The 20,002-nt window shown below is 42.4% G+C and overlaps 1 pseudogene; it reads left to right on the forward strand.

Moving 5' to 3' along the window:
* The first annotated feature begins 18,478 nt into the window (after positions 1 to 18,478).
* LOC100410324 (cystatin-B pseudogene) lies at positions 18,479 to 18,802 on the forward strand (annotated as a pseudogene).
* Positions 18,803 to 20,002: the final 1,200 nt, after the last annotated feature.

The raw sequence follows: 20,002 nt of genomic DNA on the forward strand, positions 1-20,002 counted from the left end.
GATACTCCACAAGAAGAGCAACCCCAAGGCACATAATCATCAGATTCACCAGGGTTGAAATGAAGGAGAAAATGCTAAGGGCAGCCAGAGAGAAAGGTCGGGTCACCCACAAAGGGAAGCCCATCAGACTCACAGCAGATCTCTCGGCAGAAACACTACAAGCCAGAAGAGAGTGGGGGCCAATATTCAACATCCTTAAAGAAAAGAACTTTCAAACCAGAATTTCATATCCAGCCAAACTGAGCTTCATAAGTGAAGGAAAAATAAAATCCTTTGTGAACAAGCAAGTACTCGGAGATTTTGTCACCACCAGGCCTGCTCTACAAGAGCTCCTAAAAGAGGCACTACACATAGAAAGGAACAACCAGTACCAGCCATTCCAAAATCACACTGAATGCTAAAGAGCATCAACAAAATGAAGAATCTACATCAACTAACGGGTAAATCAGCCAGCTAGCATCAAAATGGCAGTATCAAATTCACACATAACAATATTAACCCTAAGTGTAAATGAGCTAAATGCATCAATCAAAAGACACAGACTGGCAAATTGGATATAAAACCAAAACCCATCAGTGTGCTGTATCCAGGAAACCCATCTCACATGCAAGGATACACAAAGGCTCAAAATAAAGGGATGGAGGAAGATTCACCAAGCTAATGGAGGGCAAATAAAAGCAGGAGTTGCAATTCTCATCTCTGATAAAAGAGACTTTAGAGCAACAAAGATCAAAAGAGACAAAGAAGGCCATTACATAATGGTAAAAGGATCGATACAACAAGAAGAGCTAACGATCCTAAATATATATGGACCCTATACAAGAACACCCAGATATATAAGGCAAGTTCTTAATGACTTACAAAGAGACTTAGACTCCCACACAATAATAGTGGGAGACTTTAACACTCCACTGTCAATATTAGACAGATCAACCAGACAGAAAATTAACATGGATATCCAGGACTTGAACTCAGACCTGGAACAAGCAAACCTGATAGACATTTACAGAACTCTCCACCCCAAATCCACAGAATATACATTCTTCTCAGCACCACATCACACCTACTCTAAAATTGACCACATAATTGGAAGTAAAGCACTCCTCAGCAAATGCAAAACAACTGAAATCATAACAAACAGCCTCTCAGACCATAGTGCAATCAAGTTAGAACTCAGAATTCAGAAACTAACTCAGAACCGCACAGCGTCATGGAAACTGAACAACTGGCTCTTGAATGTTGATTGGATAAACAATGAAATGAAGGCAGAAATGAAAAAGTTCTTCGAAACCAACGAGAACAAAGACACAACAAACCAGAATCTCTGGGACACATTTAAAGCAGTCTCCAGAGGAAAATATATAGCAGTAAGTGCCCACAATGAGAAGAGTGGAGAGATCCCAAATTGACACCCTATTGTCAAAATTGAAAGAGCTAGAGGAGCAAGATCAAAAAAACTCAAAACCTAGGAGAAGACAAGAAATAACTAAGATCAGAGCTGAACTGAAGGAGACAGAGACATGAAAAACCCTTCAAAAAATCAATAAATCCAAGAGCTGGTTTTTTGAAAAGATCAACAAAATAGACAGACCACTAGCCAGACTGATAAAAAACAAAAGAGAGAACAATCAAATAAACACAATAAAAAATGATAAAGGGGAAATCACAGATTCCACAGAAATTCAAACCATCATCAGAGAATATTACAAAAAACTCTATGCACATAAACTAGTAAACCTGGAAGAAATGGATAAATTCCTGGACACCTGTGTCCTCCCAAGTCTAAACCAGGAGGAAGCCGAAACTATGAATAAACCAATAACAAGGTCTGAAGTCGAGGCAGAAATTAAGAGCCTACCACACAAAAAAAGCCCAGGTCCAGATGGGTTCACAGCCGAATTCTACCAGACACACAAAGAGGAGCTGGTACCATCCCTTCTGAAACTATTCCAAAGAATCCAAAAAGAGGGAAGCCTTCCCAAATCATTTTATGAGACCAACATCATCCTGTTACCAAAACCCAGCAGAGACTCAACAAGAAAAGAAAACTTCAGGCCAACATCCATGATGAACAGAGATGCAAAAATCTTCAATAAATACTGGCAAGCCGATTGCAACAGCACATCAAAAAATTTATCCATATGATCAAGTAGGATTTATCCCGGGTATGCAGGCCTGGTTCAACATACACAAGTCTATCAACGTAATTCACCACATAAACAGAACCAAAAACAAAAACCACATGATTATCTCAATTGATGCAGAGAAGGCATTTGACAAAATTCAACAGCCCTTTATGCTAAAAACCCTCAATAAACTTGGTATCAATGGAACGTATCTCAAAATAATAAAAGCTATTTATGACAAACCAACAGCCAATATCATACTAAATGGGCAAAAACTGGAAGCATTCCCTTTGAAATCCGGCACTAGACAAGGATGCCCTCTTTCACCACTCCTATTCAATATAGTACTGGAAGTTCTAGCCAGAGCAATCAGGCAAGAAAAAGAAATAACGGGTATTCAAATAGGAAAGGAGGAAGCCAAATTGTCTCTATTGGCAGATGACATGATAGTATACCTAGAAGACCCCATCGCCTCAGCCCAAAAACTCCTGAAACTGATAAGCAACTTCAGCAAAGTCTCAGGATACACAATCAATGTGCAAAAATCACAAGCATTCCTCTACACCAATAACAGACTTAAAGAGAACCAAATCAAGAAGGAACTGCCATTCGCAATCGCTACAAAAAGAAGAAAATACCTAGGAATACAACTCACAAGGAACGTAAGGGACCTCTTCAAGGAAAACTACAAGCCACTGCTCAACGAAATAAGAGAGGACACAAAGGAGAAACATTCCATGTTCATGGTTAGGAAGAATTAATATTGTGAAAATGGCTATACTGCCCAAAGTAATTTACAGAATCAACGCTATCCCCATCAAGCTACCATTGACTTTCTTCACAGAACTGGAAGAAACCACCATGAACTTCATATGGAACCAGAAGAGAGCCCGCATAGCCAAGTCAATTCTAAGGAAAAAGAACACAGCGGGGGGCATCACACTACCAGACTTCAAACTATACTACAAGGCTATAGTAATCAAAACAGCATGGTACTGGTACCAAAACAGAGATATAGACCAATGGAACAGAACAGAAGCATCAGAGGCAACACAACATATCTACAACCATACAATCTTTGATAAACCTGACAAAAACAAGCAATGGGGAAAGGATTCCATGTTTAATAAATGGTGTTGGGAAAACTGGCTAGCCATGTGCAGAAAGCAGAAACTGGACCCCTTCCTGACACCTTACACTAAAATTAACTCCAGATGGATTAAAGACTTAAACATAAGACCTGGCACCATGAAAACCCTAGAAGAAAATCTAGGCAAAACCATTCAGGACATCGGAGTAGGGAAGGACTTCATGACCAAAACACCAAAAGCTTTGGTGATAAAAGCCAAAATAGACAAATGGGACCTAATGAAACTCCACAGCTTCTGCACAGCAGAAGAAACAGTCACTAGAGTGAATCAGCAACCAACAGAATGGGAAAAAATTTTTGCAGTTTACCCATCTGACAAAGGGCTGATATCCAGAATTTACAAAGAACTCAAACAGATTTACAGGAAAAAAACAAGCCCATTCAAAAATGGGCAAAGGATATGAATAGACACTTTACAAAAGAAGACATACATGAGGCCAACAAACACATGAAAAAATGCTCATCATCACTGGTCATCAGAGAGATGCAAAATCAAAACCACATTGAGATACCATCTCACGCCAGTTAGAATGGCGATCATTAAAAAATCTGGAGACAACAGATGCTGGAGAGGATGTGGAGAAACAGGAACACTTTTACACTGTTGGTGGGAGTGTAAATTAGTTCAACCATTGTGGAAGACAGTGTGGCGATTCCTCAAGGCCTTAGAAATAGAAATTCCATTTGACCCAGCAATCCCATTACTGGGTATATATCCAAAGGACTATAAATTGTTCTACTATAAGGACACATGCACAAGAATGTTCATTGCAGCACTGTTTACAATAGCAAAGACCTAGAACCAATCCAAATGCCCATCAGTAATAGACTGGAATGGGAAAATGTGACACATATACACCATGGAATATTATGCAGCAATCAGAAATGATGAGTTTGTGTTGTTTGTAGGGACATGGATGAATCTGGAGAACATCATTCTCAGCAAACTGACACAAGAACAGAAAATGAAATACCGCATATTCTCACTCATAGGCGGGTGATGAAACATGAGAACACATGGACACAGGGAGGGGAGTACTATACACTGGGGTCTATTGGGGGGAATAGGGGAGGGCTAGCGGGAGGGGGAGGTGGGGAGGGATAGCCTGGGGAGAAATGCCAAATATGGGTGAAGGGGAGGAAGGCAGCAAAACACACTGCCATGTGTGTACCTATGCAACTGTCTTGCATGTTCTGCACATGTACCCCGAATCCTAAAATGCAATAAACAAAAAACAAAAAAACAAAAAAAAACCACTTAGGCTGAATGGCTTCTTCAAGTCCTCATTCCCTTATGAAGAAGGCACCCAAGTCACATAAAACTTATATTAAATATATTCATATGCTTTTCTCTTGTTAATTTGTCTCTTGTTACAGGGCCTCTAGCCAATGAAATCAAGGATAGAAGGAAAAGACATTTCTACGCAACGCATATCTCTGACATTATGCTACTGAAAGCATTAGATTAATTACATTGGCTAGCTCATTTTACTGAATTAAATTTTGGTGTTCTTTAAGCTGTCAGTTTTGATACCTTGCTTCCAGAGCCTTCATAACTTGGAGACACTCAAGTGTAAGAATACTTGCTACCCATTTTCTTTGCTTTTTTCAGTTGACAACAATGGTTTAGAACATGTTTCAAGTTCCAAATGAGTACTATTTACTTAGAAATTAAGTTCAGGGTTATTTCCACGCTGGTTATTTTGGCCACTCAATTTTGTTCACTGATTCAAAAGCTTTTTTTTTTTTTTAAATTTTCATGGGTACACAGTAAATGTATATATTTATGTGGTAAATAAGTTTTTTGATACAGGCATACAATGCATAATAATCACATCATGGAAGATGGGATATCCATCACCTCAAGCATTTATCCTTCGTGTTACAAACAATCCAATTAAAATCTTAGTTATTTAAAAATATACAATAAACTATTGTTGACTGTAGTCACATGGATGTGCTATCAAATAATACATATTATTCATTCTACCTAACTATATTTTTGTACCCATTTGCCATTCCTGCTTCCTTCCACACCCCACTACCTTCCCAGCCTTAGGTAACCATCCCTCTACTGTCTTCATAAGTTCAATTGTTTTAATTTTTAGCTCTCACAAATAAGTGAGAATGTGTGAAATTTGTCTTTCTGTGCCTGTCTTAGTTCATGTAATCACCTCCACTTCCATCTATGTTGTTGCACATGTAATGACCTCCACTTCCATCTATGTTGTTGCAAATGCTATGATCTCATTCTATTTTATGGCTGAATAGTATTCCATTGTGTATGAGTACCACATTTTCTTTATCTAGTCATCTGTTGATAGATACTTAGGTTACTTCTAAATCTTGGCTATTGCAAATAGAACTGCAATAAACATGGGAGTAAAGATTTTAACATGTTTTAGGAACTTCTAAACTGTTCTCCATAGTGTCTGTTCTAATTTACATTCTCATCAATACTGTATGAGGGTTCCCTCTTCTCCACATCCTCACCTGCATTTGTTATTGCCTGTCTTTTGGATAAAAGCCATTTTAACTAGGGCAACATGGTGTCTCATTGTAGTTTTGATTTGGATTTCTCTGATGTACCTTTTTATATGCCTGTTTGCCATTTGTATGTCTTCTTTTAAGAACTGTTGGGCTTGGCACGGTGGCTCACGCCTGTAATCCCAATTTCTTCATTGACTTGCTGATTTTTGGGGAGCGTATGGTTTAATGTCCATGTGCTTGTATAGTTTTCAAAATTCTTCATGTTATTGATTTCTAGTTTTAGCTCTTTTTTGTGTTATTTACTTCTTCTGTCTTGCTACTTTTAGGATCCTTTATTTAATCTTGACTTTTGGGAGTTTGTTTATTAAATGCCTCAAGGTAGTCTTCTTTGGGTTAAATCTGCTTCGTGTTTTATAACCTTTTTGTACTTGAATATTGATACCTTTCTCAAAGTTTGGCAAATGCTCTGTTACTATCCCTTTGAATAAACTTTCTACCCCAATCTCTCTCTCTATCTACCTCCTCTTTAGGCAAATAACTCGAATTAGCCCTTCTGAGGCTATTTTATAGATCTTCTAGGTGTGCTTCATTCTCTTTTATTATTTTTTCTTTTGTCTTCTCTGACTGTGGATTTTTTTGTTTTGTTTTGTTTTTTAGATGGAGTCTTCATTTCATCACCCAGGCTGCAGTGCACTGGCACAATCTTGACTGTTGCAACTTCTGCCTCCCGGATTTATGTGATTCTCCTGCCTTAGCCTCCTGAGTAGCTGGAATTACAGGTGCTCTGCCACCCCACCCCGCTAATTTTTTTGGTATCTTTAGTAGAGTTAGGGTTTCACCATGTTGGCCAGGCTGGTCTTGAGCTCCTGATCTCAAGTGATCTGCCTGCCTTGGCTTCTCAAAGTGCTGGGATTATAGGCATGAGCCATGTGCTCAGCCTGAGCATGTATTTTCAATTAGCCTGTCTTCAAGCTCACTAATTCTTTCTGCTGCTTGATCACTTCTGCTGTTAAGAGACTGAAACATTATTCAGTATGTTGATTGGATTTTTCAGCTCCAGAATTTCTGCTGACTCTTTTAAATTATTTCAATGTCTTTGTGAAATTTATCAGATAAAATTATGAATTCCTTCTGTTATCTTGAATTTCTTTGAGTTTCCTCTGCACAGCTATGTTTAATTCTCTGTCTGAAAGTTCTGATAGCTGTTTCTCCAAGATTGGTCCCTCATGCCTTATTTAGTTCACTTGGTGAGGTCAAGTTTTCTTGGATGGTCTTGATGCTTGTTGATGTTTGTTCGTATCTGGGAGTTGAAGAATTAGGTATTTATTGTAGTCTTTGCAGTCTGGGCTTGTTTATACCTGTCCTTCTTGGGAAGGTTTTTCAAGTATTTGAAGGAACTTGAGTATTGTGGTCTAAGTCTTTGGTCACTGCAACCATATCTACATTTGTAGTCCCCTAAGCCCAGTAATGCTGAGGCTTTTGAAGACTTATAGAGGTACTATCTTGGTGTTCTTGAGTAAGATTTGGGAGAATTCTTTGCATTACAAGGCAGAGGCTCTTGTTCTCTTCCCTTTCCCTCAAATAAATGGAGTCTCTCTCTCTGTGCTGAGCTGTCTGGAGCTGGGAGAGGGGTGACACCAGCATCCTTGTGGCTACCACCACTGGGACTGCATTGGGTCAGACCTGCAGCCATCACAGCACTGGGTCTTGTGCAAGACCCATGGTGACCACTTCCTGGTTACCACTTGTGTTCACTCTAGGCTCAAGGGCTCTACAATCAGCAGGTGGTGAATCCAGCCAAACTTGTGTCCTTTCCTACAGGGTGGCAAGATACCTCTAGCCTTGGGTGGGCCAGAAGATGCCATCTGGGAGCCAAGGACTGGAGTTTGGAAACTTAAGAATATACTTAGTGCTCTATTCTACCATGGCTGGGCTGACATCCAAACTGCCAGAAAAAAAATAAATGGGACTTAATTAAACAAAAAAGCAGAATCATGGTGAGGAAGGACACCTAAGCATCTAAGACCACCTTCCCCTCGACTTCCACACTGCATTTCAATAGAAATAAAGGCTGGCAGACCGGGAGCCACCTTAATCGCCCTCCTATAGATAGCAGGCAGTATGGGGGAATCTTTCCGGAAGGCATTGTTTTTACTTAAGATCAAACCCCCATGTATGCTGCATACCCCACACCTACTCCATGGACCAAGACCTGTTCACATGTAATTTCTAAAGCTGTAAACCCAAGACCCTTTCACGTGTAATTTGTAGAGTTGTAAGCCTATATAAAGGCAGGGCTTCTCTTTATTAGAAGAGCTTGGCTGTTAGGCAGTTATACTGCCTTGCTCCCAGCTGAATAAATCACTCCTTCCTTCCTAGTTCAGTGTTCAAGAGGTCTGTTTTTTTGCGGCCACTGCTGCTTCATTGGCAGAAAGCAAGAGAGAAGCAGGCATGTCTTACATGACCAGAGCAGGAGGACGAGACAGAGAAGGGGGAGGTGCTATACACTTTTAAACAACCAGATATCATGAGAACTCACTCACTATGATGAGAACAGCAAGGAGAAAATCTGCCCCCATGATCCAATCACCTCCTACTAGGACCCTTCTCCAACATTGGGGATTACAATTCAACATGAGATTTGGGTGGGGACCCAGATCCAAACCATATCAATTTTCAACTGAAAAAAAAACTGTCTTTCCTACCCACTTCAGTGTCTCTTTCCATATGATGTCAAAACCAGGCACTGTGATTACTCACCTTGTTACTGGTTCTTATGAAGGTGCTTTTTAAATCTGTGGATAGCTGTTCAATTTGGTGTTCCTGCAGGATAGACAATCATTGGAGGCTTCTATTCAGCCATCTTACCCTAACTCCCTTCCTCAAGGGCTGTTTTTGAGTGCCTGCTTGCTAGTCCTTGTGTTGGGCATTGGGGTTGGAGTTGTGAATGAGACTAAAATGGTCCCTGTCTTTCATAGTCCTTACAATCTAGACTCCAGAAAAATAAAAGCCTGAGCCTCTGTTCAGGCCATCTCTATGGTCAGGTGCTGTGTGCTGAGATACAAACATGAATGAAGGCTTTTCCTAGCCTTTCAGGAGCTTCCCCTATAGAGATGATATACAGTCTCTCTCTTTGACCAAACTCTACTCAGCCTCCTTTGAACTCTCTTCTCATTGAGGCCCTGACTCTTAAGCTTCTGTGTTTGTCTCTATGTAGTCTAATTTTGGCAAGGATTCTGGTAAATAAATTTAACCAGAATTCCTCATTCTTGATATCCTATCATCCTTGCTATTTTATTGGATGATCCTCCACCATCCCCCAGGTGATGTCGGATCCCCCTGTCCTGTCTTCAGCAAGAATCCTGTTAGGTTGGTTCAGAATCTTCCCTTACCCTTTATATCTCCTTTTAGTAATTTTTCATTTACTGCCCACTCCCCGATGCTACCTCTTGGGTATAAATTCTGACTTTTCCTTATATTCAGAGTTGTACCCAACCCCTCTCCCCTACTGCAAAGCTCCATTGTATTGGTCCCTAGGACTGAAAAACTCCATTGTATTGGTTCCCCTGGATAAAGTCTGTCTTACCATCTTTGACAAGTGTTGTGAATACTTTTTTTCTTTAACAGGAGGCAGATCCAGACTGACAGATGGTTTTATTATATTAGGATAACATATTAAAGAAATATATAAGAAACAGATATATAGATATAGATATATAGATATATATAATTTTTAGACCAAGCTCCTAAAGGAGGTGTTGCTTAAGATTGATAAGTGAGGAGATGATCCAAGATGGCCGATCGCTAACATCCCGGGATTGCAGCTCTCAGGGAAGGCACGGAGAACTAGAGGACGCCACACTTTCAGACAAATTCTGGTCGCTCACGGAGCAGGAGATCCCCCAGTGAAGGAAACACACGGGTGGCCAGCGCGACTCTCATGGCCGGTGCAGCAGTTCCGCCGGCACCTCGGTGCGGCAGCTCTCGGAGCAAAGTAAACAGGTTCGGAGGACCTGCACGGGTCCCCAGCAGGACACCAGAGCCCAACGCAGCCGCTGTGATGGCACCTTGGTGTGAGAGCGCTCGGCGCAGAGTAAACAGGACCGGTTTCCCTTCTGACCGAGGTTTGGAGCCCCGGGAAGGCAGAGTCGCCTACTACCGACACAAGAAGGAAGCCCGACAGGAGAATCCTGGGCAGAAAAGCACCATCAGTTTTAACGCCGCTGCTCTGGCCCTGGGAACTAACAACCTGGACGCCCACTCAAGAGACCTAATCTGAAAGTTGGTAATTTCAAAGAGACAGGAGGATAAATTTACAATGACAGGAAGAAACCAGTGTAAAAAAGCTGAGAATACTCAAAATCAGAACGCCTCTCCCTCTAAAGATGATCACAGTTCCACATCAACAATGGAACAAGGCTTGATGGAGAACGAGTGCATCCCAATGACAGAATCACTCTTCAAGGAATGGATAATAAGAAACTTCGGTGAGTTAAAAGACCATGTTGTAGCTCAACGTAAAGAAACTAGGAACTTTGAAAAAAGGTTTGATGAAATCCTATTGAGAATAGACAACTTAGAGCAGAGTATGAGTGAATTAATGGAACTAAAGAATACAATACAGGAACTCCGAGAAGTATGCACAGGTTTAAACACTCGAATTGTTCAAGCAGAAGAAGGGATATCAGAGGTCAAAGTCCAACTTAATGAAATAAAACGTGAAGAAAAGATTAGAGAAAAAAGGATAAAAAGGAATGAGCAAAGTCTCCAAGAAATGTGGGACTATGTGAAAAGACCAAATTTACGTTTGATAGGTGTACCTGAATGCGACGGAGAGAATGAATCCAAGCTGGAAAATACCCTTCAGGATATTATTCAGGAAAATTTTCCTAAACTAGCAAAGCAGGTCAAAATTCAACCCCAGGAAATACAGAGAACACCACAAAGATATTCCTCAAGAAGAGCAACCCCAAGGCACATAATCGTTAGATTCACCAGGGTTGAAACGAAGGAGAAAGTACTAAGGGCAGCCAGAGAGAAAGGTCATGTTACTCACAAAGGCAAGCTTATCAGACTTACAGCAGATCTCTCAGCAGAAACTCTACAAGCCAGAAGAGAGTGGGGGCCAATATTCAACATCCTCAAAGAACAGAACCTTCAGCCCAGAATTTCATATCCAGCCAAACTAAGCTTCACAACTGAAGGAAAAATAAAATCTTTTATGAACAAGCAAGAACTCAGAGATTTTATTACCACCAGGCCTGCTTTACAAGAGCTTCTGAAAGAAGCATTACACACAGAAAGAAACAACCAGTATTAGCCTTTCTAAAAATACACCAAAAAGTAAAGAGCACCAACATAAAGAAGAATTTACACCAACGAATGGATAAAACAGCCGGTCAACATCAAATGGCAGTAACCCTAAATTTAAATTGACTAAATCCCCCAATCAAAAGACACAGCCAAAACCCAATGGCATGTTACATCCAGACCTGTTTCACATGCAAGGATACACAAAGACTCAAAACAAAGGGATGGAGAAAGATTTACCAACCAAATGGAGAGCAAAAATAAATAATAAATAAATAAAAAGAGGAGTTGCAATTCTCGTATCGGAGAAAATAGATTTTAAAGCAACAATGATATAGTGGTAAAAGGATCAATGCAACAACAAGAGCTAACGATCCTAACACCCAGATACGAGACTTAGATTCAATGAGACAGAAAATTAATAAGGATATCAAGGACTCGAACTCAGATCCGGAACAAGTAAACTTAATAAATATTCATAGAGCTCTCCACTTCAAATACACAAAATATACATTCTTGTCAATACCACATCACACCTACCCGTAAGTTTAAATGAAACATTGATTGGCCATTATTAATACTCAATTTTTTTCAAAATAAAGCAATATTTCCATTTACTCTCCCTCTTTCTCTTCCTCTTTCTTCCTCTCCTTTACTTATTTTTTTTTCTTTCCTTCTCTCAAAAAAAAAAAAAGAAATCAACTTGTAAACCTATAGATCCAGGTCGGCAATGTCTCTCTCATTGCTTGATTTCCTTCCTTCCCTTCCCTCCCTTCCTCCCTCCCTCCCTCCCCGCTTCCTCCCTTCCTTCCTTCCTTCCTCCCTACCGTCCTTCTTCCCTCCCTCCCCGCTTCCTCCCTTCCTTCCTTCCTTCCTTCATCCCTTCCTTCCTCCCTACCGTCCTTCTTCCCTCCCTTCCTGCCTTCCTCCCCCCCCCAAAAAAATACAAACTACTAAAAAAAAAAAAAAAAGATTGATAAGTGAAAAAGTAAAAAAAGAAAGGAAAGTGCAAGATTTACCTGAAGTTCTCCACCATAAGAGTTACCCAAGGTTCGGCGTCCGTGATGGTTCAGGGGGCTTCCAAGATGCTTGGGCAGCGTTAGTCTTCAGCTGCCAAGCCGAGGATTGGAGCTTCAGGAGCTCTGGGAGCAGTGATGTGAGTCAGACAGTTGACTTTCTGTGGGGGCCCCGCACAGGGCAGGGCTTAGGAGGAATCCCAGGCTGCGGATATTCCTTGGCCCAGTGGCCAGGTTCCTGACACTTGAAGTAAGGTCTGGGAGGGGTGGCTGGATATGCTGCAGTTTGGGTGCTTTGAAGTCTTTGTGAGCTGGTGGTGTGGCTGGGGTTTGTCTTATGGAAGAGGCAAGCATTTGTAGTATTGAGATGTGCTGCTGCCAGGCAGATTTTTCCCTATTATTGAACACCTTGAAGGTGAGGTTGTTTAATTCCTGCTGTGGGGTTTGAGGGCCAGATTCTAATTTCTGTACCTTTTTGTAATGCCAGGGACTGATTGGGTGATAAAATGCATATTAAGCATACTACATGGTTGAGAGTAGAAGTAAAGATGACATTTAAGTCACTCCAGGTGAGATTATAGGACTGGGTTAAATGTTGGAGGATCTGATGAAAAGGAGCCTAACTGGTGGCCAATTTGGGAAAGGTTGGAGAAAGAGAAAGGAACATGTACCCTAACTATGCCTTTGGCTCCAGCCACCTCTTGAAGAGGGAATTGTTGGGCAGAGGCAGAGGAGGTAGCCAAGGGACTAAACTGGAAACTGGGCTGCTTATGAGGTGGGGAGGTGACAGGAGGGGCATAAGGAAGGGAAGAGAAGGAGTAGAGATTAGCGAGGAATTGGTATGTTAAAAAATGCCTGGATGTAGGGAATTTCAGAACATTTGCCCATGTTGTGAGAAAAATTGTCTAAATCTTGTAAAATAGAGAGGTCAAAGGTGCCAGTTTTTGGCCAATTGGAGCTGTTGTCTAACTTGTATTGTGGCCATGCAGTGTTACAGAAGAAGATGAGATGTTTGGATTTTAGGTTAGGAGACAGTTGAAGAGGCTTGAGGTTCTTCAGAACATAGGCTAGCGGAGAGGAGGGAGGGATAGAGGACGGACGATTGCCCATGGTTCTGGAAAGGCAGCAGAGACAAGGAAAATGGGCATGTAACCAATCTGCTCTATAGCCATACTTAGTTGAGCCTGGGTTGAACCTCCTCGTTGGTGAGTGGCCAAAGAGAGCATTCTCTATGTTGACCTGCCATTAATATCGGCCATGAGCCTGGTGGGCGAGTGACTAGGGTGAACGTATCCACAATAGTCAAACCCCTGGGGACAACGGGTCCCCGGATTCGTGATCTGTGTAGGATTTTTCCGGTCTGAACCACACAGAAGAAGCTGGTTTACCTGATTTTCATTGTCTTTGTGGTGGAAAAAGGACAAAACCAAAAAGGGAAGGAAGTGGAAAGGAAAAGACAAAAGAATGGGAAGGCAAAAAAGAGAGACCCAAAATAGCCAGTGGTGTGCATCTGTGGGCTTGTCTGATGACCCCAGGTCGGTGGGTAGATCTCTTTATGAAAATTGGAACAGGGGACTAATCTCCCATGGGAGTTCCCCATTCTGGGTTTCAGCACCAAATGTTATTCTCGTCCAATAGTACCTAATATTAAATGCGTTTAATAAAGAGATCTTCCAAACAGGCTTTATGTGAGCAACATGACTGTTTATTCACCTGGGTGCAGGTCGGCTGAGGCTGAAAAGGGGGTCAGCGAAGGGTAGTGGGATAGAAGTTGATTTTATAGGTTTGGGGTGGGCAGTGGTGTTAGAGTAAGATCAGTTATAGCGGTGGGGGTAGGGGCAAGGAATATACATTACCCTAAGTTCAGTTACAATGGCAAGTGGGGTAAGGGGTAAGAGTAGTTAAGATGGTAGAGTGGGGTGGAGGGATATTCACAGAGCAAGAACAGTTAAGATGGCAGGGTGGGTTGAGGAGTATTCACATTATCATAAAAATAGTTAAAATGGCAGGGTGAGGAGAGAAGCTTAATTTCTGGGGGATGCTTCGCTGGGCAATAAGGAATAATGGTGAATTCAGGTGGGGAGTGAGGGGCAATCAGCCGAGGCAGGCAGGACTTCAGACTTTCTGGGTCCAGGCTTGCACATGGAGGCTTGACATTAAGCATATTCTAAAGGGCAAGTCATAAAAAGACTTGGAGGAAATAAACAGCAGAGTGTGTGGGGAGAAATATAAAAATTCCAGTATGTTCATTAAAATAAATCACACAGCAGGAAGTTTCTGGAGATGGTACTGAGAAGCAGGGAAGGCAAAGCCGTGGGAGTTCTTGTGTGCCAGTCTTAAGCTTTCACTTGTAACCAATGAAGAGTTCTCATTACTGGAGTGACCAGGTTCCAGGTTAGCATGGTGGACGAGTTATTCTGGCTATACTGTTGTTGACAAAAAGAGTCAAACCCTGTAAAACATTTGAAAGCATTTATTCTGAGCCAATTATGAGTGACCATGGCCTGTGACACAGCCCTCAGGAGGTCCTGAGAACATGTGACCAAGATAGTCGAGGTGCAGCTTGGTTTTATACATTTTAGGGAGGCACGAGACATCAATCAAATACATTTAAGAAATACATTGGTTTGGTCCAGAAAGGCAGGACAACTCAAAGTGGAGGGGCTTCCAGGCTATAGGTAAATTTAAACATTTTCTGGTTGACAATTGGTGGAGTTTGCCTAAAAACCTGGGATCCATAGAAAGGAAATGTTCAGGTTAAGATAAAAGACTGGCTGCCCTTAGAGATAATAGATGACAAATGTTTCCTATTCATTACTCATTTCTGGGTAGTCCCATGTGAACATGTGCAATGTATATGTTAATAAAAACTTCTATTTGTTTTTCTCTTGTCAGTCTATTATGGGCAAACTGAATTTAAAGGGCCCCACCTGGAGAACCTAAGATGCATAGAGGAAAATATTTTTTTTCCCCCTACGGAACCTCTGCAGGGGCTTTTGGCTAGAATACTTACCTACACATGTCCTCTCCAAGTGGCTTAGTCTTATTCATGGTTGTGTTCCAATGGCAAGCATCTGAAAAGTGAGAGCTAGGCAGAAGCTGTATTCACTTTTATGGATTAGCCTTAGAATTAATGTAGCATTACTTCCACCACCTTCTATTTGTTAGAGATGAGTCCTAAAGTCTGGCCCATATTTAAGTGGAGGAGAATTAGACTGCACCCCTTGATGAAAGCAATGTAAAATAATTTGAAGACATGTTTTAAAACCACTATTCCTCTAACTTCAGGTTGAATTTGAACAATATATATGTGATGAAGTGAAGGGTGGGGTGGGAGGAAGTGGGCCCCAGCAAATCAGAGTGTGGTTAGCAAAAGATTGTGTGGATATTTATTTGTCTATCCCTCCTTCCTTCCCTGCCTGGCTGTGGTTCCATCAGTGGCTGTAGTTCCTTACAGCCCACAGCTCCTGTCAGTGGCCCCTCTTCTACTGCTCCAGTTGTGTCACTGGGTTCTAGTAATACAACTTCCTCCTTTTGCCCCTCACATCTAGGGATGGTAATGGCTTCTTCATGTTGCTATTCCCCAAGTGTCCTATCATTGGTTTCTTTAACTCTGCCAAAACCTTTGTGAATGGTCCATTATTTCAGCTCTTTAAATTTGAACACATTAACCGTCTTTTGTATTGCCATGAAGTTGACTAAATCAAGGGACCAAAATAGAGGAAGAGAAACTAGTTGGGAGAGAGTTATTGTGAAAGAAGATAGAATCTTGCTACCCCAAACTCACTATGCCAAAACAAAAGTTCGACTTAGGACCTGAGTCACACAATACTGCCTTCCTCTCGCTCTGTCATCCATCTGGAGTGCAGTGGTGAGATCTTGGCTCACTGCAATCTCTGCCTCCCAGGTTCAAGTGATTCTCCTGCCTCAGCCTCCCAAGTAGCTGAGACTACAGCTGGGACTACAAGTGCATAGTACCATGCCTGGCTAAGTTTTTAATATTCTTATTAAAGACAGGGTTTCACTATGTTGGCCAGGTTGGTCTTGAGCCCTTACCTCAGATTATCCTCCTGCCTCAGCCTCTCATAGTGATGAGATTACAGGCGTGAGCCACCACATCCGGCCAATACTGCCTTCCTTTTGTTCCCAAACAGATAGCTGTAATTTTACAATCCTGTGTCATAGTGTAACTGCTTAGTGGGTTCACCTTGCCTGCTGCCTAGACAGAGCTGATTCAAGATAAGGGAATTGCAATAGAGACAGAGTAATTCACGTAGAGCCACATGAATTACTTCTTGCACTGAGTCAGTTCCTAGTGGGGGCCACAAGATCAGATGAGCCAGTTTATCCATCTGGGTGGTGCCAGCTGATCCATCAAGTGCAGGGTCTGCAAAATATCTCAAGCACTGATCTTAGGAGCAGTTTAGGGAGGGTCAGAATCTTATAGCCTCCAACTGCATGACTCCTAAACCATAATTTCTAATCTTGTCACTAATTTGTTAGTCCTACAAAGTCAGTCTAGTCCCCAGGCAAGGAGGCTTGTTCTGTGAAAAGGCTGTCTTTGTTTCAAACTGTAAACTATAATTTGAGTTCCTCCCAAAGTTAGTTCAGCCTATGTCCAGGAAGGAACAAGGGCAGCTTAAAGGTTAGAAGCAAGATGGAGTCAGTTAGTTTAGGTCTCTTTCACTGTCTCAGTCATAATTTTGCAAAGGTGGTTTCAATAGCCCCGTCTATAAACCAGGTTCCCACAACGTCAGAAGGCCACATATCCTCCCAAATGGCCTCCCTCACAAATTGCTCACAAGGTGAGCTCTTAAATCTTTCAGGATACCTATCTCCCCTATAAACTAGCCCTTAAACTAAGTTGTGTTGAATTTCACCCTCACAATGTCAATTACCAACTTATCATCACAGGTACAGGACAAGGACAAGACCAGAAATCATCCCTCTACCTACCCTGAGACAAATGCATTACTGACTTTTTCTTCTACTCCCTCTTTTCGCATGTCAAATGTAGATTTACGGAGTGCTAATCAGAGCCTCACAAGCATGTAACTGTTTGACTCACTACCTAACTTCCCTCTCTTTTCCTCTCTCTTGCTTTCTGTTTCCTCTTTAAATACTGAATTTCCCAAAACGCTCTTTGGAAAAGCACAGGTCATAGATGCTCCTGTGTCCTGTGTTTTTCCCAGACAAACCTTCAAACTTTGGTTAAATACATCTCTATTAATTGAGACACCTGTCTCAGTCGCTTTCTGGTTAATGTCTTAAAAGTGTAAGTGAGAGATGATAAGGGCCTGACAGTAGTAGATGTATTATTAAGAGAAAATTTGTAAAACTTTGTGGCAGATCATAGATTACGGTAGTAGGTACCATAAGTCATATCTATAAGAGGTAAATTTCAAGAGGAGCACATAGAAGATTAGGGCAGACCAGGCAGTTACCGGAGATCCAGTGGGATGCAGGTCAATGTTTTGTAGGTCACAGGGCAGAGCTAATGACCTCCGGAGCTAGGAATGCCCACATCAGCACTGATCTTAAGCCAGAAGTTGTTTAGCTCAGTCTTGTCTACTTGTTAGAGTTGAATGAATTAAACTAAATCACACAAAAATGCTCTGGATATTATAAAGCACTATACATGTGTGAAAGTCAATGGGAGTTAGTGTTATAACTATAATCATCATTTTTGCTGGGCATTTGTATACCTATATTAGTACATTTGATCATATACAGAAGATAATCTGAGCTCAATTGAAGAGGTCATAGAAATGGTATTTCCCCATGTGCTACAGTTTGGAAGTGGTTTGTTTGTCCCCAGCAAATCTCATGTTGAAATGTGATCGACAGTGTGGCAGTGTTGGGAGGTGGGGCCTAGTGGGAGGTATTTGGGACATGGGGATGGATCACTCATAAGTGACTTGGTGCCGTTTTTGAGGTAGTGAGTTCTCATTCTTGTGAGACTGGATTGACTTTTGCAGGGAATGGATCATTATAAAGCCAGGATACCTCTTGGATTTGGTTATTCCTTTTCACATGTACCTGCTTCCCCTTTGACCTTCTCTGCCATGTTTTGATGCAGCAGAAAAGCCCTTACCAGAAGTCAAACAGGTGCTGGCACCACACTTCCTGTACAACTTGCGGAACCATGAGCTAAGTAAAATCTCTTTCTTTATAAATTACCCAGCCTCGGATATTTTGTTACAGTAACACAACATGGATTAAGACACCAGGACTCTTCTGGTTAAACTGGAGAGACTCTAATTAAGCTCCTCTCTTTCTCACAAATGCTCATTATTGTGTCTCTGTCTACTCATTGTCACTACGTATTGTTCTTTACCTTTAAGAAAAGGGCAGTCCACTCGCCGAGTCCCTCCACCGCCACCACGATGATGTGTGGGGCGCCGGCCACCTCGCAGCCCGCCACCGCCGAGACCCAGAACATTGCCGACCAGGTGAGGTCCCAGCTTGAAGAAAAAGAAAACAAGAAGTTCCCCGTGTTTAAGGCTGTGTCCTTCAGGAGCCAGGTGGTTGCGGGGATGAACTACTTCATCAAGGTGCATGTCGGTGACGATTGTCCACTTGCGAGTATTCCAAAGTCTCCCTCACGAAAACAAGCCCTTGACCTTGTCTAACTACCAGACCAACAAAGCCAAGCACGATGAGCTGTCCTATTTCTGACCCTGACTTTGGGCAGGGTCCTTCCACCAGAAGGCTGGTAATTAAGTGATTCTGCATCGACCGGAGCGTGCACTTGGTATCATAAAAGGAACATCTCCTGGCCGCGCCCCTCGGGTGGAAGGGGCCGGATGCAGCCGCTGCTCTTGCATTTCTGTTCCTAAATTTCATTGAGTTGATTTTTTTCCCCTTCCAATCAGGGATCTTAATTACTTTCAAAATATTTTCAAAAAATATATATTTTAAAAATAAAAAAAAGAAAAGGGGACAATAACACAGATGATCCTCCACAGTCATGTTAGTGCCCTTGAAATTTTCAAATCTCATTCTGTGGGGTGGATACTACCTCTGAGTGATGGGGACTAAGCAATTTGACAGGGTGCTATCAAAGACAAACCACAGCTGGAAGTAGTTAAAGTGGCAAAAACAAATTTTATTCAGGACTATTGTAATAGGAGATCTCAGTATAGAACTGGGCTCAATTTTGAATACATTTATCAGTTCTAAGAGCCTTTTGGGGGAGTCTTACGGTTTTCTAGGTATATGATCATATCATTCACGGCAGTCGCAGGCCGTTCAGAGCAGCTGCTGCCATCATGCTAGCTGTAGTGGAGTGGCACAGGCAGTGGCAGTGGGAGTGACTATGGGAACAGCAGTGGTGGCGGTGGGACTCCTGTGCCCCATGTCCTCTGTGCCTCATGTCCCCAAGACAGCTGACTGCACTCTGCACTGCTCTTATCCTCATACAGCCATGTGGGGGCTGCTCCCAGGCCCAGAGCCTCCGCTGCTCTGGACCTTGGCCTCATGTCACTGCTCTTGCTCACCACCACTGTGGGGAGGGTGTGGCAGGGAGGTGGACCGTACTTGGAACTAACCCCTGGGAGCCCCCAAAGCCCGTCACCCTAGGGGCCACTATAATGGGGCTGGGCCAAGCTGCCTGCCAGTCACAGAGCAGTGTGGTCAGGCCTGGAAGAGCAGCCAGAGAGGGGCCCAGTGAGAACCTGGAGCACCTCTCCACCTCAGCTGCAAGGAGGCATGGGTGTCACTGCATGCTCCTTGGAGCTGGTGGGAGCCAGGGACAAGCAGGAGCCCTGCTCTTTCTGAGTTGGTGGGGTGGGAACTTCCTGGTGCAGCTGCAGCTGCCTTGCCATGGCTGTGGATTCAGGCATCGATGCACTCTTGGGAGCCTGGGAAGACCCTGTGCCACACTGCAGGCTCAGAAGTGTCTGCTCCTG

The sequence above is a fragment of the Callithrix jacchus genome, chromosome X (assembly GCF_049354715.1).
Source record: "Callithrix jacchus isolate 240 chromosome X, calJac240_pri, whole genome shotgun sequence".
Classification (NCBI taxonomy): Eukaryota; Metazoa; Chordata; class Mammalia; order Primates; family Cebidae; genus Callithrix; species Callithrix jacchus.